We start from the raw sequence: 24,294 nt of genomic DNA, 5'->3' as shown, positions 1-24,294 counted from the left end.
TTATGTCTGGCACTGAACATGATAAAGGAGCAATCCTGCCAAAGAACAAAAAGAAATATCAAGATAATATCAAGAAATACCACAGTTAATTTCAGGGTGTTCTTTGTGTCTGCACTTTGAGGGCTAAAACCACCAAAGCAGCTAAATAGTTATGTCAGTGCTACTCAAATAGAACCGATTTTACTGGACTGAGCTATAGAAGGTCTGAATCACCAAACATCTCATTTTAGCAGTTAACAATAAAAGTAATACAATCTACCTCTGTAGATAGTCAGGGGTATCTAGATTGCTTTTAAATTCCAACTTCACTCTTGTAAATGGTGTTATGAATAAGGCCCACAACACATAATACACACAAACACAGTGGAGCTCCTGGGTGACACTTCTCTTTATTGTGGTAAAGCTCTGGACTTAAATGGGGATAACTTGTGTAAAGGACGGACATTCAGATCAGAGATAGAGTGCTGGGAAGCTGATTTCTGTGTGTTTAAGCCTGGACATAAGTGCAGTTTTTCAATCCAGAGTGTATTTTATTGTGAATTATGTTCTTAGACTTGAAAGTAATGCGAGCTCTTTATCTGGCACTGACAGTCCTGTGCAGGGTTTGAGTGGAGGAACATCTCCCTTGCATGTGAGACTGGCACCAGTGACAAATCCATGATCCATCCTCACACTTACACACCTCTTTCCTTTTGGCTTTGCTTTATCCAGGAAAAATGTGCCAGGTCTTTAGAGGTGAGGTGGAAGCAGCAACAAATGGGCTTAATTACAGAGTACAGAGACTGGTTCTTATTTTTGTATTTCAAATGATTGTCTGTATTCCAAGATATAGGCTGAGACATAACATTTCCTGGCTAAAGGGAAAAGAAGAAAGAAAAGTTGCATAAGAAATTTAAAGTTAAGGTATTTCCCCAGAACTTCCTCTGATTATTAATTGTAATAATGCCAAAGCCCCAGATATTTTCCTTACCTATGAAGTTACACCAAGTACCCTTCAGCTGTGTCTCAGGTATAGTCATTTTTAGTTGTTCTGCAGAGAGGGGGCTCCTTTTTTCAATTTATTTATTTTACAAACCCACAGTTCAGAGTAGATCAGTATTACACTGTCTTATGTGACACTGGTGTCTCTGTGGTCCTTCAGCTTTCTCAAAATCCCACTTCCCAGAGAAGTGCAGTGTGTTTGCAGCCAGGCCTGAGGTTGGCTGGCTGTTTTATACCTGTCCAGTTCCTCAGAGCATGTGACAAATGGTCTGGGACAGTGTTTCTGTGGGGATTCCAACCTTAAGGTGCATTAGGCAACGTGCAGGATGAATACAAGGAGTGCCACAGCACAGAAACATGGGAAGCTGATGGAAGCCAACAGGGAGCTGGTTAAATCTACTTCACTTGAGTGGCCAGCCTAGGAGTACAAAAAGGTCAATATATCCATAATTATTATTATAATTTACTGTTTAAAATATGCCAAGTTCTTTAGGAAGAAAAAAATAAAAAGGAAGAGTTTCTTTTAAAAAAAACCTTTTAAATTACAGCTTCAAAGCGTTAACTTGTCTCGTAGCTTCCTGATTTCCCTAAGGATCTAAGAAATAGGCAGTAGGATTCCTGGAGCAAGACAAAGACTTTTAAAAATCCAGATTTTTAATATACAACCATTTTATACATGTTCCTGAAATGGAGCAGCTAATTTGGTGTGACTGTAGCTGGTTCCTGGAGCCTGTACAAAAGTACTTATAGTTATAGGAAGAGTGTGCTGTGTTTTTACCTTCAGCATTTGGAAGAAACAAACCCATTTCCATTTTGCAGGGCTCTTTGGCAAAATGTTTGGCTTGTGGAGAAGAATGACTTCTATTTCTGAATTTGGAAGGTTGTACAAGTTGTAAATAATGCCCATCTTATGTGTTCAACATGTTTATTTTCTATGGCAAAGAAATGTACTCTGTGGTGATGACAATGAGGGGGAAACGATGTGCCAACTGCATCCTACTTGCTCCTAATTCAGCTTAACAAGAAGCATTAAATTAGGAGTGTTGCAGTACCTTCCCATGGGAGAATGTTCAGGACCATGAAAGGATCATGTGTCTGCAGGTGAAGGAAACAGTTTGTTGGACATTGAACAGTTTGTTGTACATTGAAGGGCTAAACTAAAGACCTCCCAGCTTGGAGCAACCAGGAAAGAGATTATTAGGAAAGGGGAAAATTGGACAGGAGCATTGATTCACCACAGCACCTAAATATAGAATAAAGAGGCTGCCATTTCTAGTGAGTAGGGTTTTCAGTAGAGTTGACTCCACTGAAACAGGTAGGAAACAATTATTACTGTCCTTACACTGTGTTTATCTGTGTGGCTACAGGGGCAGCACCTCAGCTTGGCTTGTTGTTAATTTGGTTAATTGGACTTGTGGTATTTTGCACCCTGTTGGATTTGGTTCCCAGTGAGAAGATATTGTTCCTTGGACATTTAATTTCAATAGTTTGTTTGACAGGACATTGTTTCCAAGGCCAGTGTATTAGGCCTTTATGTAAATGCTGAATAACTTTTATCAAAATAAGAAAAAAGAAGAAAATCATTATAGCCATGCTATTATATGTAATTTAAATGTTGGCCTTAGAAGAGCACATTGTAATAGAACTTTGCAAGGTAAAATGTGTCCTGATTAAAAGGCTTTATGAACTTGAGGCTATACAAGTTACTCATTTGAAAGGTTAAAGCTTAATAATGTCATGAAATCAATACAGATACGTAGAAAACATTTGCTTTCTTTTTCAGGTGCAAATTAGAAGTTCATATCTATTATTTTTCTTTGAAAATGTGGAAACATTTAGAGAACATTGATATAAGAGATATTAATAGTCTGAAATACATTTGATACAGTTTATCTTTGGCAATGGATTTGAGGTCGTTTTATTACCTCCTATTTCAAGAGCTATCCTTGGGCCCCATAGATTTCAAAACTGGGTGGTAAAGAAATGTATGTGACATTAATTACGCTATGAAAAAACTGCCACTTCTTTTCAAGCATTTTAAAAGACTGGTATTAAATTAGTCACAAGCTACAAAATACTACAAGAAAAAAAGAAAAGATATTGTTGTTGGTTCAGGGGCTGATTAGGGAAATTGAGAATCTGGTGAAATGGATTTGCACAAAATTGTGATTTCTTAACTACTGTTTCAATAATATAGAACACTGGATTCTGGGAAAATGTGGGAAACTGGACAAAATATTCTCTTGAAGTACTCTCTCCTGGAGGAAACAGTTATTGCTGTAGGAATGGAGCAGCAATCCCATAGGAGCAGCATCCCACTTGTCAGTTCTCCTTGTGTTCTCCATCCTCAGCTTGAACTGGGCTGATGGACTCCTGCTATGGGAGGGCACATGGGCAATAAAAAAGGGACAAAGGCAATGAAAAAAATGCAGGACGCACAATGTAGAGGAAAAAGTGTCAGAAAAGGCTGCAGAAAAATACACAAATTCATCTTCTTACTCTAGGGGAAAGCATCATATTTAGCTCTCTTAATAAGAACTAGAGCCATATTTCATTTTAGATACAAATATTTTGTTTAAAACATGTTACATTTTAAAACCATTTATGTGGAGAAAAAGCAAAAAAAAGAGGGAGTTTTGTTTCCTGGATGAAAGCATAGCTCAATATTTAACTTCTGGTTTTATTTTGATGCATATTTTGATCCTCTGACCACAGATCTGAGAAATCCTATTTTATATGCACATAATACAATAAGGCTGTTGCACCCTCTGATGTAAGTGTGAGCCTGGCAAGCCCTTGAATATTCCGTAGTCTCCATTGCAACTTCCTGTTCTGGAGCCTTGGAGGTTTTAAAGCACAGATTCAGAGCTCATCCCTGACAGCCATCAGGATGCCTGGAGTCTGTCCTGTTGCACAGCCTAGCCCTTTCCCAGGATTAACCCTTTCCCAGGATTAGCCCCTTCCCAGGACCAGCACAAGTCCTGCACCATCACTGTTGGTTTTCTCCTGGTCCACAGCTTAAATACCAAGAGTTTGGATCCCACCTGTGGCAGCAAATCTGCAGAGTAGCCGTGTGATCTGCTCCAAGGACATGGAATGCTGCCCAGAGGGAAAAGTCCTGCCTGGGATTTGCATCCCACATGAGCAGGATTTTTGGCACAGCGGCAGGGAGGGATTTTATGGGAGTCCCTCTGTTTCCTACAGGTGGTTTGCAGGGACTGCTGTTCTGGGCAATAGGAGGAAAGCAAACAATATGGAAAAAAGTGTTTAGTCCTGTCTAGTGAGCAGGGGGAGGTTCCCATTTTGGCAGCCAGGAGTTTGCTGGGAGGTGCTGGGAATCTCCTGGGCCGTTGCTGGCAGAGTTGAGGGGCAGATCCTTCCCCTCCCCACAGCAGCCCTTTCCTTCAGCCCCAGTGCGAGAGCGGAGGGGGCTGTGGGTGTTCCCAGCCCTGGGCTGCCCAGGTGGGGTGGCCGCGATGGGAACGGGGGCTGTCACAGAAATGAGGCAGATAAATACGAGCTGAGAGGCTCCAAATGAATGCCGAGCAGCGCAGTAATCCCGGGCAAGCTTTGCTCTTGGCAAACATTTATTCAATGGCTGTTTAATAGCTCCTGACTGACAGCAAGTCTGGAGTGTAATCCAAGTCATTCCCTCCTCCCGTCCCTCCGTCACTCTGGAGAGAGTTCCCTCTCCTGTGAACTGCGAGGGAGAAAGGATATAACTGTTCTTTCTGGAAATTCCACTTGAACCCGGGTTCAAGGATAAATATTACCTCCCCTCGGATATGTTAACTATTTTTTAATGATGTGATCTGATATTTTACCAGTGTGTTCAGAGCAGCAGAGCTTTGGGTTTGTTGTTTAAATATCTTTGATGGTATGTCATAACAAATTAGTTTCTAAATGTTGCCAATTTGGCAGACAAAGCTGATTATTTCCTGCAATCACACTGCATATGTGCACAAGATTATAATTAATGACCAGGGATGCCAAGCACACTTTAATAATGATCCTTCAGCATTTCAGGGACTGTTAGAGTTATTGGCATTTGTGCCTTGTGTTGCAGAGGAGAGGGGCAATGAATACTGATAGATCTATCAGTGTCAGGGAATCCAATAGTTCCCTGATTTTCCTTATAAATTGGAGGATTCACTGGGAGTTATTGACAAAGCAGCTGCGCTGAATATTAACAGTGTTTGTGCTGCTTTCACTGGAGCAGCATGAACTCCTAATTAGGTTGGAATTGCTCTTTTGGCAACTTTGCAAGGCAGTTTTCCTCAGCATATTGTCCATTTTGTGTAAGGATTACAAGGAAATCAGGGACGGGTTTTTTTGAAGAGCACCTGAATGTCAAGACAGCAGAGGGCTGGATCAGAATAAAAACTGAAGTGGGAAGGCACAGTGGCTGGTTAAAGAAAATAAAGGTAAAGCTTGTAATAAACCCCAACAGAAGCGGGACATGGAACCAACTTCAGGGCTCTTCTCAGGACCCTCCAGGAAACTTCTCTTGTTGAAATTGTTGGCAGTAAGTGTGATCTTGGTAAAAATCTGTACATTTTTTTAAATCAACACTTCATGGACAATCCCTTGGCTATAGATATTGTCATCGATATTTCTGGAGAAGTTTGTTAAAAAGGCAGTTTTTTTGTAAAATGGTATAATTGAAACTCTGAAGTGGGGACAGTTCAAGTTTATCATCAATTATTCTACTTCTTGTCAACTTTGGTTTCCAAATTTGTTTCAGCCAGATCTAATTCTTCACCCCTAAATTTTCAATATGATTCGTGAATAGGATTCTGGGACTTTTGATTATATTTTAAAGGTGAGCTTATTTCAGTAAAGAAACTTTTAAAGAGGACAGACTTCAGCTCATTTTGCTTTAGCAACTTGTCTTACATGTCAGATTTTGTGGAGACAGGCTTGGGGATTGATACATATGCCTTAAATTAAAACTCACTTAGCTCAGGTATCTCTGAAGGAGGAATTTCCCAAGAAAGGGAAAGCTGTGTTGGTGCTGATACATCTCATTAAGTCCAAACCACAAAGTTCCAACCTACAGAAAGTTAAATTTTGCTCTGACTCGTGTAATTGAACAAAATTTGAGTGTAGGATGGTTTTTACAGCCCAGGCAAGTGCATGTGAGGGAAGGGGAAGGAAATGGGAATTAAAGCCCTGGGCTGTTTGCACAGGGCAGTGCTGGGAGTGAGAGGAGGGGCTGGAATGTCTGTCCTTCAGTCCCAAGGGCAGGCACTGTGCTCCCTATAAGGGGACACCTGTGCTGAGGGGGTGTTGCCTTTGCACTTCATCCTGCTGACTTACAGGGGAGGATTTTCTTAATTGTGTGTGATGATCTTTATGCCTGAAATGCTGCAAGAACTGGAGATGGGAGAAATGAAAGGAACAGTATCATAAAGTAGGTTTGTTAAAGGAATTGTGAAGAGGAAAACTGGGCAGGGCTTCTGTCCTTGTAAATATTGGCCCAGCTTTCAGTAGCTCAGCACAGATCTTTGTTGGAAGGATCCAGGATGACCTGGGTGCACACAGAGGGTGGGGCCTCTGCTTCTCCCTGCAGGTCTGACCAGTTTTGGTTGGGGGCTTCTGAAACAGAATAGTCACAATGTTTTATTTATTTTTTTAAAGGAAAAAGTCTCCTCTTTTCCTGCAGGCTGTGAAGGCCTGCAGGGACTGGCTTTGCCAGAAAACAAAGTCCCCAGGGCTCAGGGGATCTCCCACCTTCTGCCCTTGGCCTCAGGGGGGTCAGGTCATCTCCTGCACCTCAGCTTTCCAGGCTGGGAGAGGTTTCAGCCCTTCAGGGCACGGGGCACTCAGTACCTGCCAATATGTAAATCTGCCCCCAGTGACACTGCCCAAAACATCTGGTTATTATTCACTAATAAAAGGGAATTAAAATTTCCCTGGTGATAAAAGTTCCATTATTATGAGCAGGTAAGAATATAAGTGAGGGCTGGCATGCAGAGAGTTGCTGCTGTGTGAGCTGCTGCTGCTGCTGGGGATCAATAACCAGCTGGCACTGTGATTGTCCCAGCCTGTTTACTGCTGGCCATGGGAGTTATTGATCTGCTCCCTCGGCCTTCTTTGTGTTCTTCCACTTTCTAATTCGTTGCTTTTTTTCTCGTGGAGAGTTTAAATAAAAGCTTGAAAAGGATTATCAAACTGAGCCTTGAGAAGAGGTGGCTTAAAGGCAGCATTGATACCACCCTGAAAAAGTAAATCCATAGTCCTGATGGCCATCCCAGCTTATCAGTGAGCTGTCCAGGACAGCAAATTAGTGCCCAGCTTCACTTTAGATTTTATGAAGTACAATATGATCTGTCTCATAACTAATCCTAAGAAATCTCTGACATAATAACTTCTTTTGATATGCTCTCTGGGAGTACCTTTTAATTGTGGAACTGGAGTGGAAATGTGCTGTCCTACCAGGGATGCACAAACTTTTCCTTTCTCACACCTCCCTTCTGAGCAGCAAAGCACATATTCAAATACCTAGAAGAGGATTTAGGGCTCATAAGTTTTTACTAAGCTTGCTGATGAAATGGTGAACACCCCCATCATGAGCTTTTTGTATTTCTCTTCATAACTTTATCAAGATCTTAGAGCAATAGCTTTGAGTGCCCCTTCTTCTCCTTTTCCTGCTTTCATCCCTATCACCAGGTATTAAAATGGCTTTTTTCCAGATAGGAAAAATATACATCATATAAAATATCTATGCTTTTCTAAATGGCTTGCACATCTCATTAACTTAATATTTTTTTCCATTGGTCACTTTGGATTTATTACTTTCCAGCCATAATTTTTTTAATTTAATTTTGACCTGGCATTAGCCTAAAATTAAATTCTGATCTCCCCTCCACCCGAGACGGGCTGGGGAGGAAGCCATTTTGCATTACATTATCATCCTATCAAATTTAACTAATTTAGAGGTGACATGAATAAAATATTCATTAAGAGTCCAGTAAGCCTTTGTCTGTGATCTTTAGTGATGTCCCCATTAACTTTCAGTTGACTCTCAGCTGGAAACAGCAACCTCTGTTTCTGAGCCTTTCTGGAACAACTTTGATTTACATGGAGAACACAGCCTGTCTTCTGGCTCTCTTAACTCATTATTTGTTAAAGTTCCTTTTTATTGCCTGTCTCTGGGCTAAAATACTTCCCCTCATAACAGTCTGAAGTGCTGGTGCACTGATTATCAGAGCAAAAAGATATCATGGCATTATTGAGCTTCCTTTAACAACGCCAAGAAAAATATTCCTGGGGGAATTCAGCAGCTGTTTGGGGGATTAAGTGTTTTCTATTTAGTTAAGGAACTTCTCACTGGTTGCTTTGCATCATTCCTGCATCATTCCTTGCTGTCTCCTTAGAAGAAAGGTACTGGAAATCACAAATTCATGTGCCAGATAAGTTGTGTTTAACCCTTAGGACAGGAGTGATACAAAAATGGATTTCTAATCTGCCTCATTTACATAAAATGGCAAAAGAAATAATCTTTCAGGTGTAGTCAAGGATATTTTTTTGCACTTAAACAGGAGTTACTGCTGTTGTAAAAAGATCTACAATCTTTGAAGTGTAATTCCTTTATAAGGAGAGAAAAGTCAATATTATGACATGTAAGTAGCTCCATGACTAGTTCTTGTATTTGGTTCTGCACTAAGGAATGCAGCCAAGTTGAGATATTTTGCCACAGTAATCAGCAAAGTACTTTATTCTGGGCTGGATTCTGGTTGCAAATGGGGATAGCTCAGCCTTTCCAGGACCTGGATTAAAACCCAGCACAAACTTTACAGTAGAACACAGGGAGAGGATATTTCTTTTTTTAATTGTAGCTGGAAATATCTCATACATAAGCTTATATTGAATAAGAAAGAAAAATCAAAATTCTGTTGGGCATTTTAAATTTGGTTTGTGGCTCATATGAAACACTTGGATATTTAGAAATTCTCTATTCCCAAGTTACAGGTGTGATTTTATAACAGTGTGATGGAATCATAACTCTTCTATACACTCTGGTTTTGCCTTATTGATTGTGAAATGGTGGGATAATTCCAGGGGCTTTTTTCCTTAGAGATTGTCAGATAAAGGGTTTTCCTGCTTTCCAAAGTTAATAACCAAACTCAGTTGATGCCACTGGGTTGGGGATTGGTCCATAATACAAACACTTGTCATTCTTCTTCCCCTTTAAAATGGGAGTACTCTGGATTACTTTAACTGGAGTTCAGCATTTCTTTTTTTTCAAACCCTAGCACCTGAATTATTTTAAAAAGCAATTTCAAAAATCTGTTTATCTGTATATGTAATTTGGACAAAAATAGCAGTAAGTTGATAATGGCAAAAATGAATCTTCCCAGCCCAGTGTCCAAACCTAAATTCTTCCAATTTTCCCACTAAAACTGGTGAAACCTCTGTTCCCATAAGAGAAACTGGAGTAGTCCCAGAGAAGTCATAATGTTTTCCCTCAGCAGAGCTGAGTTTTGAGCAGGCCCAGCCTCCTCCTCAACAAGCCTGAATAACAGGAATCAGAGAGTATGAAATGGAACCATCTGTGTTATTAGTGAGGGATTTTAATTGGGTCGTGTAGGAATACAGTGGTCACTGGTCTTGCATTCCCAAGAATCTGGAGCCCCATTAGATTTTCCTCATATATTTATATTCATGGATAAATTACATATTTGTTTGCCAGCTCTCCATTTTCTGCAAGGATCAATACTAAAGTGACAGTGATGTTACACCAGCTCATCCATGGGCAGAGATCTCACAGGTGAAAAAACAAACAACAGGAACCACAACCAGAACAACTCCCAACATGCCCACAGGGATTTAATACCTTTGCAGGTTTGGTTCAATTTTTAAGGAGTCCGGCGAGTGCACAAAAATCAAAATTAAAGTAAAAGCAAATTCACTCAAGGCAATACAATGTAAACGAATTTAGTAGATACATACCTTGAAAATTCCCTCAGGGTCAGCCAGGAAAACTCTGCCAATATGTGCCAAAGGGTCAGCAAAAGGTGCAGTAGGAATTATAGAGTGGAGTGAAATGTTTTGTGCTAAATTTTGCTTTCTGTATCTTTCCTGTACAAAAGTATAAAGCCCAGGAAATGAGTATTTCTCGTGCTGTGGCAGCGAGAATTTATGAATGCAATAATTTCTCAGATGCTCCTTGAAAAATGTTTCTTTATCCAAAGGTTAACTCCTTTAGGAGTGCAAACCTCTAAATTTTCTCACTTGCTCTATTAGTTGGTACAACTGGATTCACCGGGGTTATAAATCCATCAGTTTTCTACTCTAGAACAGAATAATCCCTGAAATCTCATAGATATAAATGGAATTGCTAATTTTCAATAAATCTGCAGTAACAGGTAATAGTGTCGTGGTCCCCAGTCCCGATCATTTCTGCAATAATAAATGAGGCTATAGAAGACTCACTTTTGGCCATAAAATTTACTGTTCAGGGCACAGGTTTTAACCCCCAGAGTACTTAACCAGTCCCCCTGTCTTTGTTGTTGTCACTGCTGCACCACAGCATCTATTCCTGGGGTAGGATCAGGGCCATCCAGGGCCACACGAGTTATTTATGGGCTGATTTGGGGAGGAAATGGAGAGTGTTTTTCCAGCTTATATTTTCAGCCTGGCAGTTTTGAGTCCAGAGGAGCAAATTTGGGCTATTTGTAAGAGCCCAGGGACAGATGCAATTCCCCTGAGTTTCCCTCCCTGCCCAACCTCAAGCCTGAAATCTGACTTTGAGGTCAGACAGGGGCACAAGTGCCACAGTCCCTGAAGAAAATGGGCCCTGCTGCCTGTGGAGGCTTCAGAGTTCCTGCTCAGCTGCTGCTGAGGGCTCAAGGACTTCCTAATTCTCCTACATTCTCTAAAGATGAGGCAGAACTGGCTCATTTTTCTGTCATTTTTGCCATTCCAGTCTGCAAAACCCAATGGCTTTTTTGGGGGGGTGGTACAGGTAGATTGACTTTGGAAGCACCACATTTTGTAGAGAAATTAGCCCAATTCAGCACAGTTTGAATCCAAAGAGTCAAATGCTGGATTTCAGAGTAGCTTTAACTCCCAGTCATGCAGTTCACTCAATACCTTCCCAGTTTATCCAATCACATCCCTGCATTCATCTTTCCAGGAACAAGGCCCAGAAGGGAATGGCTGGAAAAGGATAGGAGGGCCTGGAGAGCTGTTCTTCCTTGTCCAAGATGTTAAAAATGTCTCCAAGAGTAGAAAATGTCTCTGGAGTCCCAGTTCAGGGATCTGCAGGCACGGCTTGGGCTTTCAGTGCCAGCAAAGTAACCCTGGAAAATATTAAATATGTTAGAAACAGGCTGAAAGGAAAAGTTATATTGACAAGAGATGTCTCTCTGAGCTGTATCGATTTTCAGCTCTGGGTGGAAGAAACTCTCCAGACAGACATTTAAACATATTATTGTCTTCTATTTCCTCAGCAGATCTACCTAACACGCTTTATGAGAGGAGCTGAGGAGGGAAGAAGTCAATTAAAATCTGAATCTCGTGCAGTTAGAGAAGATTAAAATAACTCTGTTTGTTACACTGAGCTCAATGCTCACACCCAAAGCACAGGAGCACCTGAACCTCCCTTTGAATCCTGGACTGCACTTCCCTGAACGTGTTCTGAGAACTGGCCTGAGCTTAACAAAGTCCATAAACAACATTTTTTTGCTTCCCACGCTGGCAGTTGTTCAGCACGGGATGAGTGTCAGTCAGGAGGCAGCTCCTGGGCTGTGTCAGCCACAACCACCCTCCTGGGCTGGACACAGCAGCATCCTACACTATTTGCTTAAGGATTTTTCTGTCTGTCAGGGCTGAGGTATGATGAGGGAATTCAAGAGCAAGTTCTGCACCAAAGAGAAACCATTTGCATGATGAATTTATGGGACTTTCCTGAGCTGTGTGACTTTGTGCGAGTCACTTTGTGCCTCAGTTTGCCTCTTGTCCAGTGCAGACATTGGTATTGTCTTTTCTCTGAAGTACTTTCAGATCTGCAGGCAAAACTCCATTAAAGGGGACTGAAATAAAAAGGCAGTGACCATCCTAGAGAGGTTCTCTAGGAAGAAGGCAGTTCTTTTCACACTCATATTTAAACCCTTCTGCCAGCTGGACTCCTCCAGTTTATTCCAGGAAGCTCTGGCAAAAGAATCCCTACCTGGATACCATCAAATACAGACTGTCACGTTGTCCTGTCAATACATTGCCAGGAGCAATCCAAATGGGAATTTTTTCTTCACTAAATGTCAGTTTGATGTGCAAAGCTTTCTGATTCCATCAAGCATTTTTCCAGGATGCCTGAGGTAACTGCTTGATCTTCCTGAGGTTTTCCTCTAAATGAAGGCTTCTGCTCCCTTACATGCAACAGGCACAGGATTAAGTATTGGTAGCAGAGCAGATACTAAAAATATATGTATTCTGTAGGTTAATGAGCAACAGAGAGGCCAGAATCCCTGGCCTGGTACTGACATTTTATGTAACATAACATTTTGCACAAAAAAAGAGGCACTGGCAATGCACAAAATAGATCTTATGCATTGATAGCACATCTGGGAAATAGAACTGAACATACACAAGTGTGAGCACTGAAGGGAAATGCTCAAGAAATGCCATTAGACCAAAATCTGCTCCCTTTGATGTCAGTGAAGTCCCACTGTCCTAATCCCAGTGCCAGGAGAGGTGTCTGAGTGGGACCATCTCTGTACAAAGGGGAAAATAAAATATAAATCTCCCACTGAAATCCTTATAGAGGATATAGGACTTTGATACAGGAATTAGAAGAGAAGTAGGAATGCAGAGGAAAATAAAAATTCTGTGTTCTTCACACCTCAAAATGCAGGAAACTGTGCATGCCAAAATCTATGCAGAAAATGAAAAGCCAATCAAATGAAGGCCCAAATGATGCAGTAAAGGGGCTGTAAATGCAGGCAGGTGCAGGGGGAATTTGAAGGTAAAACAGTCAGAGGTAATTAAAAAGTACAATGGATATTCTGTTAAGAGTACTAGGAAGTAAATGAGAAATGGATGAGTTAAAAAGTGAAAGGAAAAGACCAATAGTGAAAGAGAAGAAGTTAAATAAAATTATACTGAAGATGTACCAAATGTCTTTTTTGGAGCCTGGTGTGCATCAGTGACCTCGGGATGCTGTGCTGGTTAACAGGGAAGGGGTTCCTGGGGCTCCAGGGGAAGGTGCTGCAGGAAGTGTCAGAGGAAGCAGCACAACACTGCCAGGCAGGGAGGATATTTAGCCAAGAATCTGGAAGGAATTTGGGAATGCAGTAGCTGAGTCAAGTTGAATTTTTACAGACTCATTACAACCAGTAAATATCTCAGAAAGTGCAGAGTAACATCTGTCTCATATTCCAGCCACTTCCCAGTACTTCCTGCTTTGTTTGAAATGGGAATCCAGGCTGGAATGTAGAGGCATCTTGGGTAATGCTTTCCAGGAGGAAGGAGCCAGGCCACCTTCTGGAAACACAGGCTGGAGTCAGTGCTTCCACTGCGGGTCTTGGAACAAACTGCACCTGAACTCGCTTCTGTCCAGCTCTTTGGGACATTTGTGTGGTGCTGAACTGGGCACAGTGACTGCCCTCCTCGGCCAGGCTCCACAGGGATCCCTGCTGTCTGCAGAATAATAACAAAACAAATCTCATTACATTATGTTCATGAAGTAATAGAGTGGGACTTCTAAGATTTTGGCAGTTGTGGACTTTGTTTTCTATTTCTGTTTGCTTCTGAAAGAAGAGGTGAGCCTTTGTGGAAATAGGTGGGATTCCCATTACTTTTCTCATTATTTTGTGGATACACACAAAAACAATGCTTTGATTAATAGGCTGCAAATTGTAATAGAAGGATTTTCTGTCTAACAGGCTTCCAAATCCTGCAGAACATCTAGGAGCTGCTCCTCAAGGTAATTCCATCATTTAAAAAAAAAAAAAAAGGAAAAAAGCAACAGAGATAGATGTCTTTTCACCTTCTATCCACCTGTTAAATAAATTTGTCATTTCTACAGCCAATTCAGGGAAGGAATTATCGGATCCTTTCCTTGGAGACCCAAGTGTAACCCTGCAGGTCTCTGGGGTCAAGCTCATGCCTCCTCAGGAAAGCTCCCTGCACAATTTGCTAGTCAGGGCAGTCATTATCAACCAGCCTGGCACAGGCCTCCAGGGCTTTCCCATTGCCCAGGCTCTGAACTGTGCTGCCCATTCCTCCTCTCACCAATTATAAGTTCTGTACAGTTTTTTAAAAGACTGCAAAAACATATCAACATCATTCCCTTCCTTGTAATGAGGAAGCAATTTTACCTTATTATAACTGACTAAATATGCATGGGCTGACCCAGTAGGACCCTCATTCACCCCTATTCTTTCCCTCTGGAAATCATATTCCATTTTCTTCGTTTCCATTTCAAATTTCTCTTCCTCCCCATCCTTCCTCTGCGCTCTCTCTTGATCCCATTCTTGTTCCATCTTTGTCTTTCCCATGCTGAATTGTCACTCCTCACGCTCCTGCTCTCATTACAACTTCCTTTGTGTTTGATGCTCCCTCACAACCATTTGCAATCGTCTCCTTTTTACCTTGAGCCTTTTTAACACCTGGCTTAGCATTTATGCAGCGGATTTGCTGCTCAGGCTTCAATTAGTTGGTAGGTGGCATTAATGCTGTTTCCTGCCTCCCCAAATGGAATTCCCCACTGAGTTACTCTGAGGACTCCCAGTGTGGACCTGGATCCTTCCCATGGGTTTGTGTGTAGCTGTGGCTCTGTCTGGAGACCACAGGCCAGACTGGGAGGGAATTTATAGCTTGGTGAAAATCACTTTTCAACCTCCTTAGCAGCATCTGTTGAGATTGTTTAGCAGAGTGTGTGAAACCCTCTTTCCCAGTGACAAAATGCTGCACATTCTTCATGCCCAGGGCCTTGGCAGGGGAGTGAGGGAGGTGCTGCAGGGTAAGACAAGGAGGTTCTGAAGTGCCTCAGAAAATCTATGCCCTGAAAAGTGCCCTGAGCCTTAATGTCAAAGATAAGAGGGCACATCAAGGCTGTGAATCCTGGTGACCACTGGAGATAACCCCCAGCTGGTGTCAGGTTGGTCTTGGATCTTGCATTTACAGAAGTGAAAGAGCTCTGAGAGCTTTCCCTGGGATAGACTGGCAGTCCAGTCAGTGAGTACCTGACCCAGGTGCCACGGAAGGGAAAGGAACAGAGACGCTCCCAAAGCTGGCAAAGGCTCTTAGACCACCAAACATTCCCAGCTGCCCAAATCCTGCACACAGATGTGGTGAACACTCAGTGTCCACGGGGAACAAAGGGAAATAAAGACTGGACAGGTGGGAGATGTGAGCAGACAGGTCATAAAGCCTCGGATTGAGGCACTGCCCCTGTCCTGTGACAGGCTGATGGCATGTAAACCAGTCCTGCCAGGCTGGGTTACTGCACTATGGACAGAAGGGGTTTTGTTTTGGTTGACCAAACTCTCTTTTTCTATATTTTATGCCCCGTGTGTGTGTCATTTGACATTTGAAAAATATTGCTCTCCTTTCAGCTTTTGAAAAGCATGACAAGCAGCCACATTTTCACATGCAAGTCAGATCTCTCCTGATCTCTGGCAAGGTGAGTAGCCCAGCAAACCTTGGCTGTAGGTGGGGGAGACAGGAAAATGAGAGTGAAAGCATCCAGATATTTTTGTAATGGGACTGCAGCCTGAGGTGGAGTGTTCCCAGCCACACATTTCTCTGTGTGTGCATCTTGTTTGGAGGAGTTCAGGCTGAGACAGGATCAGCCTGGATATTTCCCTTTATTGATCTCTGCTCATGTTCACACATGCAGGGAAATTCTCTCTGTGCAAACAAGCTGAACTAATAGAGCCAGTGGAGTGAGCATCTCTTAACAGCTCCTTATTATCATCTGTCTCCTCTTCAGATGTTTTCTGCTGTGCCACACATTGAGCTCTGTCTGCTGGAGAAGTAAAAAAGGTCAAATGAAGGTGAGAACACTTCATTCATAATTTTTATGAGTTATTCAGACCCACTGTATCATTACCCCTCGGAAACATATGTTTTCTGATGGCACTTTAGAAAATATTCAGCACATCTCGACAATCTCTCCTAAGTGATACAGATCAGTTGTCACACTTTGTCATGTGGCATCAGGTTGTGCAGTGCAGTGAATTTGCTGTGGTGTGATGTATTACAGCCATTTGAGAGCCCATCCTGATAATTCCTGTGTCTCTAAAGGTAATGCTGCATGATGTGTCTTCCCGGGAGTCAGAAGTGTTTCAGTGTATCCCCACTGGAGTTACAATTTAAAGGTTTTCTCAGGAAATAACTTGGTCACCCACCTCCTACTCACTCTGATATGAGCATGTGAAACATAACTTTTCATTAAATAGTTATCTCAGAAGGCATAGGATCTGGCTTTTCAAGGTGAGTGTTCTCAAAACCCCTTTTTGCCCAGGGAAGCTGCACCTCCCACATCCAGGTGTTTGAACTTGGCTTTTCTCTTAGGAATCCCAGGGACTGTGCTGCCATCAGACAGACAGAGGAAAAAATTTTGCCAAACAGTCCTTTCTGTTTGCTGTTGTCTTACAGAAAAAAAATAATGCCCATAACTGGGTTTAAATTTATTCACTTCCCAGAGAAGATTTTCACAGTAGAATTTTGCAGCAGTTGGACAGGGACATTAACTAATATTCTGTTAATTTGTGATAGTTCTCTGTTTGGGTCAGAGTTGAGCCACTGAAAGAGAAAGCTCTTTAAAATTATGTGTAACCCAGACCATTATGAAGGTTATCAACATCTCAGCTGTCAGGAAAGTTAAACTGGACAGGGCACACAAAGCTGCATTCCCAGCTCCATGGTCACCCAGTTTGTGGGGACCAAATCAAGCCTTCATAATCCCAGGTGCACAATGTAAGGCTCACATATTTAAATCTGGTTTCCTAAACCAAATGCACATGTTGAATATGGCCCCAAAACCTCTTGAGTGATGTCTGACAGGTCACAAGCAGCCCCTGAATCCTCCCCCACACTCAGGCCCTCACTGTAACACAGGTGAGCTGAAGGAACTGTTGGTTGGTTGTGCCCCCAGTTGGTGAACACTGGAAGAGTTCACTGGAGGTGAAGCTTTCCAGCCTTCAAAAATAGTCCACCTTTATCCCAGCACTCAGAATGGTTTAGAAAAAAAATGAAATTGTGAGAGTTTACTGCCTCATTTACAAACATCTGCTTGGCAAGGAGAGTTTTATTGTGGCTGTAAGAGCTGACAGAGGCTTAAAGGACAGGGCTGTGCAGCTCCCTCATGCTGAGCTCCAGGGTGAGAAAAGCAGTCACTGCTCCTGTCCTGGGCAGAACAGGTGGGAGAGCAGAGACACCACATTTATTTGGGATGGCCCAATGGCTTTCCTTGCTTTCCTTGCTAATTGCACCCTCTGAAATGCTGCAGGGCTAGAAGACTGGAGGCTCTTCCCTCAGTTGCCCCATAACACTGGCCTTAAACATAATTCTTTTTAGGTCTCTGTGCCTTGCAGTGCCAACTCTGTGGGGCCCCACACAGGCAGAGGGGCTTTGCTTTATGATAAACACATTTCTGAACCTCTGCAACCCCTTGGCTTCCCAGTCTCCTGCTGAACGTTATGAGGTTTGTGGAGGGCTGAGCCAACATATAAGGTGCCATTATGGATTCTGAGCCATCCATTCCAGCGCTTAACTGCATCTCCTTTCCTACCACCACCTCATCAGAGGCAATTTGGAAACTGTAACCACAAAACAAGTAGCAGGCCAAGTGTGTAACCAGCACATCCAAATGATCTGAACCCCCTGGTTTCTATAGGTTCTAATAGCCTAATAAATGGGTTTTTGGTACTGAGCTAAGTACAGTCATATATAATTGCCGTTATTCTCACATTAAGCTGCAGGGAAGTGGCAAACCCAATTAGATTAAATCCTACCACGTCTCCTTGGGATTTGTGGTAGACATTTAAGCAGAGAGACGTGTCACTTCCAGAGACCAATTTGCTTGTACCTGTCTGCTTAGATTTATTGTGATTTGTCCTTGGTTTTGTGTATGTTTGTTTGCAGAAGCCAGCTCCAGATGCAAAATACATCAGTGGAGCTTTGGAACATTATTTTTAATTAGCTGGGTTCAGTTTCTAGTAACATGCTTGAATTGCTTCTGGGCTACTAATGGAGTGTGGAAAATAAATATTGTTGCTCTCATATATGTTTTTTCTGGTTACAGAAAACTTCCCGTGCTTTGGCAGGGAGGCTTTATGTGCCATGAGCCTCAGAACACGGGGCAGCCAGTCCAGACAGGAAGTTACAACTGAGTTGTCCTCAGGTTTGTTCTCCTTTCTAAGACCCCGATAAAAATCCTAATTATACCAGAAAATATTACAGAAACTGCAGGGAAAAGTTGAATTTATTTTTGTTTCTTTTTGCAATTGAACTGAAATGGGCAAAGTTTACCTCTGTCGACACCTGGAAGAAATAGGGCATAAATCAGATACTGAAATGTGGGTCCTAATGCCAAGGAAGAGGATTTGCTTCTCTCTACCAGGTGTAGTTTTGTGTTCTCCTGTACATTTGTGTGAGGAAACAGCAAACCCTTTTATTCTCCTTTGTATTCTGTGCTTGTGGAAGTGACTGTACGAGGAGCAGCAGATGAAGGGCTGAGGATGGGATATGCAGACAATTGCTTGTTTTCTTTGCAGGAAAACATCACTCAAAAATCATTTCCAGGCTAAGACATATCACACAGGACACCTTTCTTCTTTCAAAGGGAGGAAACAACACAGGTTGACACCAAAGACCAGAGTTCAAAGTTTCCACAAAGCAAGGGCTGCCTCCATCGGACAAATCACACAGTTAAATTCCAAGTGAGTGAGCCTAAAGCCCTGCAGCTCTGAAAGCATTTAGATTAGGATAATTGTGATTGCCAATTGCCTTCCTTACAGGGAGTGTGAACCTCTTCAGCCAGGGAAGCAGCCGTGGAGTGACTGGGTGTCCATCCATGAGGCATTTCCATTCAGGCTTTCACCATGGGAAGGGGTTTTACAAAACTCGGGTGGTCACTGGCTGGGGCCCACAGCAGACTCCAGCGGGCAGGCTGAGCTTACCTGGAGTGATGGATAACTCCAGAAACCCCGGAGAGGTGGGAAAGGGCAGGATCTGTGCAGGATGTGGGGCTGGAGCAGCAGAAGGAGCTGCCTTGCGGTGTGAGCTCGGCGGCCGGGAGCAGGAATGGCAGTAGGGATGCCATCTGCTGCTCGCAGGGTGAATAGCTGGGAATGAGGCTCCGGGAACATTCCCCTCAGTTTTTGCTGCGTTTGTGTGGCTTTTTTGTGTGTGTATGGATACCATATTTTCTCCATGGATATCACGTTCCAGTGATGCGTTTGGGGCAGTGCAGCTCAGCAAAGAGTCTGAGGTTGCAAAATGGGTAAAGGCAGAAATGAGGTCACAGGGTGAGAGAGCAACAAATGGAAATTCCACATCTCGTGATCCCGTTTGCTCATCCCAAATGTACTGAAAATTTCTGCTGCATCCCTTAAATATTTTCCTGCTTGCTGTAGTGTCTCCCTTGGGGGACTCCAAACCACCAGAGTGGCTGAAGGAGCACAGTGGGGCACCTGCCAGTCACACTCACATCCATGTGTGCCATGTTGGGGCCATCAGATCCCAGGGCTGTGCTGCTACATTTCCAGTCCTGTGGCAGGAGAAACTTCTCCCTGAAATGTGGCCAAGGAGAAGTTAGTTTAGTCATGTCAGTGGTTATTTAGATACCAGTAACAGACTGTGGGAACACAATTACATCATTATTTATATCTGCCTGGTGAACTACTGGGACCGGTGTGATGGTTTGGAAAACAAGTCAGAAGGTTTTTGTTCAATGGCCTCTTCTATTGATTGTTATCAAACAACAACTCATGATTTTGCACAGTGAGAATTTTGTGACTGCAGTGATCTGAAGAATGTCTCTGCTCACAAACCAAGCTGCTTATTTAATTAGGTCCTTCTGGCTCTTTGGATTTAATAATTCTAATTAAATTGTTATGGTTATGACTTGCATTTGGATTATGCCCACACTCTCAATTAGGACTGTGAGAGGACCTCATGAGCACGTGGAAGGACACATGGCATTTGGTTTTATCCAAACAGTGCTGAGCACAAGCACCTTCTGCTGCTTTGTGGCTGCTCAGTGAATGTGAAAAGCAATATGGTTGTCTCAAAGAAGAGCCAAGAGTTCAATTTTAGACACTTGAGTTCAAAAATTCCTCTGGGATTGTGAGCATTATCTTTAAATATAGTATGGACTCTGTTCTAGCTCTGTTTTGAGAACCCACCATGACTGAGAAACTGGGGTCTTTAAGCAAAGACTACCAGCTGCTCTGGCCAGGCAGATGTAGGCTTTTACCTCTGTTCTTCATACTAAAATAGTACCTGTTGTTTTTATGTCAGAGCCCTGCCTGCAGGAGGCCGATGGGGCAACTTCTCCAGGGACTGAGAGGGGCAGATGGAGCTTGTGGGAGAAGGGACTGAACATTCAAAAGGGAAAACCAGGGGACAGGAAGGTGAGTGTTTGAATTGCTGGGGGACAGAGAAAGAAAAACTTCTCTGCACTTGCAGTGTTAGGCAGGTGGTCACACGACCAGGAGCTGCAGTTGTAGGAACTTCAGCTGGAAAAGAACCACGTTTGGATAATGGCAGTTGGATCTCATGGAGCACTGAGGAGACTTGGATTTTTATAGCCAGCAGTGAGTAAAATGCACTTGACACTTCCAGTTCCATCACTTCAAAGTGTGACAACTAGAAATCCTTTCTTTTTCTTGCTCTGAGAGAGCCATATGCTCCAAGATCCTGTTGTCCTTCTGGATGGCACCCACAGGATGGGAATCAGTGCTAATGGTCGGGAGGAGGGCTGTGACTTGTCCGTAAGAAAGCAAGAACTCTCTTGTCATTAGAAATGTTGGTAGAAATGTGATGTCAGTCTGGTGATGGTCCCACAGGGAATCCCAGCAGACCTTATCCTCAGGGATACAGAGGCTGCTGAGCCCCTCAGATCCTTCCTCAGAGTAGTGTTTTGCTGTGACAGTCACTTCCCCCAGAATCAGCTGGATCTCTGTTCCTGGCCAGTTACAATCCACTGAGTGACTGTGGCTCAGAAGCTCTGCAGGATTGTAGAGAATGTCCCATCTTTACCTTCTGGATCACCTCTGTTCATGGAACTGAGGTTCAGCAGAACTATTACTATTAATAAAAATTAGGGCTGTTACTGCTCTAGGCTTCTTTCCAATGTGAACAGTGTCTGGATGAAATTACAGCAATTTGAAAACTTTATTTGCATTCCTGCCTTTGCTAGATGGTGGGTCAGCCTTTTTCCTAGCATTTTTTGTCCCAGGTTGTTGTACATCTTTGCCAGTTTGACACTGATGCCCGAAATCACCTCCCAGGTTGTACCTCCAGAGGCTTGTTGGGTTCCCAGCTCTGCATTGGCTCAGACACAGCAGCTTTCAGTGTTTTGGAAGCTTTTTACACATGTCAAAATAGGAAACCAAATCCTGGTTGGAGCACTCTGCACTAATCCATTACCTCATGTGAGGCTGACAGCATGTTCAAAGGGAGTAATTCCCCCCTCCACATGAAAGATGGGATCTTTTCAAACTTTGTTTTATGCCTGTCACTAAGTTCAGCAATGCTTTTGTGAGAGGTGTGTGAACCACAAGTGGCAAAGCTGATAAAAGCCAGGCCAGCACTGAGTGGAAAAGTCAAGTGTAGGGGTTGAAATTTGAAGATGCATCTCCAAGTAGAGCCAGGCAAGGTTTGACCCTGGAATTTTTGCATATGGAACTTATCTTTTCATGCTCTGACTATGCAGAGGTAGGGCTGGGGATGCTGGAGAGAGGGGGAAGCTGATGGTCATGACAGATGACCCCCTCCAGCTCTGACTGATGAGGTTCTTCTTTAAAAGGAGAACAGGTTTTTCCAAGTGCTTTCCCGAGATAAGCCTTTAATGGCAGTGCTGGGAACTGGCTGGTACAAGGACCACACAAACCTGCCTTGGGAACTGCTGTGGCTGGTTATGTACCTTTGCCAAAGCACTGCTTAAGATCTGGGAGTGTGGAGAGCAGATGTCAGGATATACAGTGGATAATTTAGGAATGCTCTGATGCCATTTGCATATTGATACCACTAAGAAATTTTAACATCTGCAGAGAAAGAGTTGGTTATTTTACACAACTTAATTGTATTGATTTATTGCAATCATGAGATATTAATTGATTTCCTACAAAGGGAATGAAGGAATATTCATTTTATATTTTTTGTATAAATAGGTGAATTCTTGGTTTGAATAAAAGCAGCTCAAAACTATCCCTATTTCACCAACACAGCTATCCCTGTGTCATCAACACATCCATCCCTATTTTATTTATCTACTGTGCCAAATTATCTACATTATTTTTTTGTGAAGACCTGTAATCTTGTCAACTTAGTGTGGGCCAGGTCCCACTGCCAGCACACCTGTATTCCATTTACTTTCCCTGGTATCCCATTTTTCCCCTTGTTCTCTTGGCATGTTTTCATGAGCTCCTTTAATATGTACTTTGGCAAAGCTTCCTCATCCTCCCCTTACTTTTCTTGGGAAGTTTACATAAATTATTTTTTCCATGTTTCCCTCCTCAGCTTTTTCTCTGTCTGTGATCCTGCTCTGGAGGGTGTTTTCCGAAATCTGACATGATACATCTCATGGACACCCATGGGGGACATTTTCTCTGATCATTATTAGCTTTGGACTAAGATTTATTTCTTGTGAGGTCACGTTTCAGATCATTCACTCTCTTCCCTGAATTGTTGACTGCTTTTCATACTATGGCAAGCACGGGCCACTAGAGGACTCTGTTTGCCATCATAAAGCAGCGCTCTGGAATCAGGCTTTGCTGTTCTGTATTTTTAAGGTATGTATTTTTACAGAGTATACAAATATATTCGTTTACACAGGATGCCATTCAGCAATAAAAAGTGCAGTCCAAATGATGGTGAAACCCCCGCAGAAAATGTGGTCTGTGCCCTGCTTCCTTTAGAACAAAAATGCAATATCTGGGCAAATCTGCTCATCTCTCTATGTGAGTATTTTGCTGCAATACTGAGGTCCTGTCTGCAGTTCTGGCCTGCACTTCCTCATTTGGTTCTGGGCTTTCAAAATACCTCAGTGATGTAAGTAAGGAGATTTCAGAAGCTCTCAAGGATTAATGATTTTTAAAACCTTTCCCCCAGTTTTTCCCACTGGACTCTCACAGGAAACTTTCCCATCTTGAAAGGTGCATTGGATTTGGATCCGTTCCAGAGACTTCCAAATCAGTTTTCAGAGTAAGGGAATCCCTGCTGTAATTTTGAAGGATAGGAGCCAGAATAAAGCAGATTATATCTCTGTTGTCTTTGGGCAGACAATAGAAATAATTGTGATTCAGAGCCGTTATTTGGGGGTTTTCCCATCTGTGTTTCTCCCAGAACAGCAGAGGTTGTGCTGTCAGTCTCCGTGGCTGTTTGCCCACCCAGCAGTGAACATTGTCCCGCTCACTGCAGCCAAGGGAAAGCTGCCAGGGGGGCTCTGCCCTCTGCTTTCAGTCACAACAGAGCCCAGCAGAGGCACGAGGGCACTTGGGCATCCGGGCAGGATTTGCAGCTCATCAGCACAAAAGGAGGAAGGGAACTCGATGGAAAATAACCAAACTGCCCCCGGGTTCCTCAGTCCTGCAGGGAGTGCTCAGAGTCTGCTCAAGTGAGCACAGAAAGCCCTCAGAGAACCTCCTGCTAATGGCTGGGTTTGTTTTATAATCCAGTGACATGTTGGAATGTTCTACTCCCGTGAACTCGCTCTTTTAAAAAGAGCAGATACTTGGCATTCTAAGAACATTTCAGCCTAATCTACTTCAGGCAAGTCAAGGCAAAAAAAGAACCCAGGATGGCAATAGCTCCTGCTCTGAGGAGGGGCAAATGAAGCCAGCAGAGAGGAGTCTTCAGTGGGTTTTTAGTGTCTGTGATGCCTTCCTCCTTTCCTTCTTGTTTGTTTGGGCCTTGCTTAGTCCTTACCAACAGCCTACAGTTTTGGAAGGCAATTTAGAAGTTATTTCAAGTAGGAATGATTCGGTAGCTCTTGATGCGGTGTTTGAATGCCTTTCATAAAATCAGTCAGTTCTGCAGTCTGTGAAAAAAGAGGAAAACTTGAGAACATTTTTCTTAGATTTTTATGATCAGTAATTTTTATTAGGTTTTTCTGGACTTACTGGAATTCTGTGAGTA

Source organism: Manacus candei, unplaced genomic scaffold, assembly GCF_025592945.1.
Source record: "Manacus candei isolate 608988 ecotype Guabito, Panama unplaced genomic scaffold, ASM2559294v1 h1tg000035l, whole genome shotgun sequence".
Lineage (NCBI taxonomy): Eukaryota > Metazoa > Chordata > Aves > Passeriformes > Pipridae > Manacus > Manacus candei.
The sequence above is the reverse complement of the archived record's forward strand: the minus strand, read 5'-3'. Positions refer to the sequence as shown.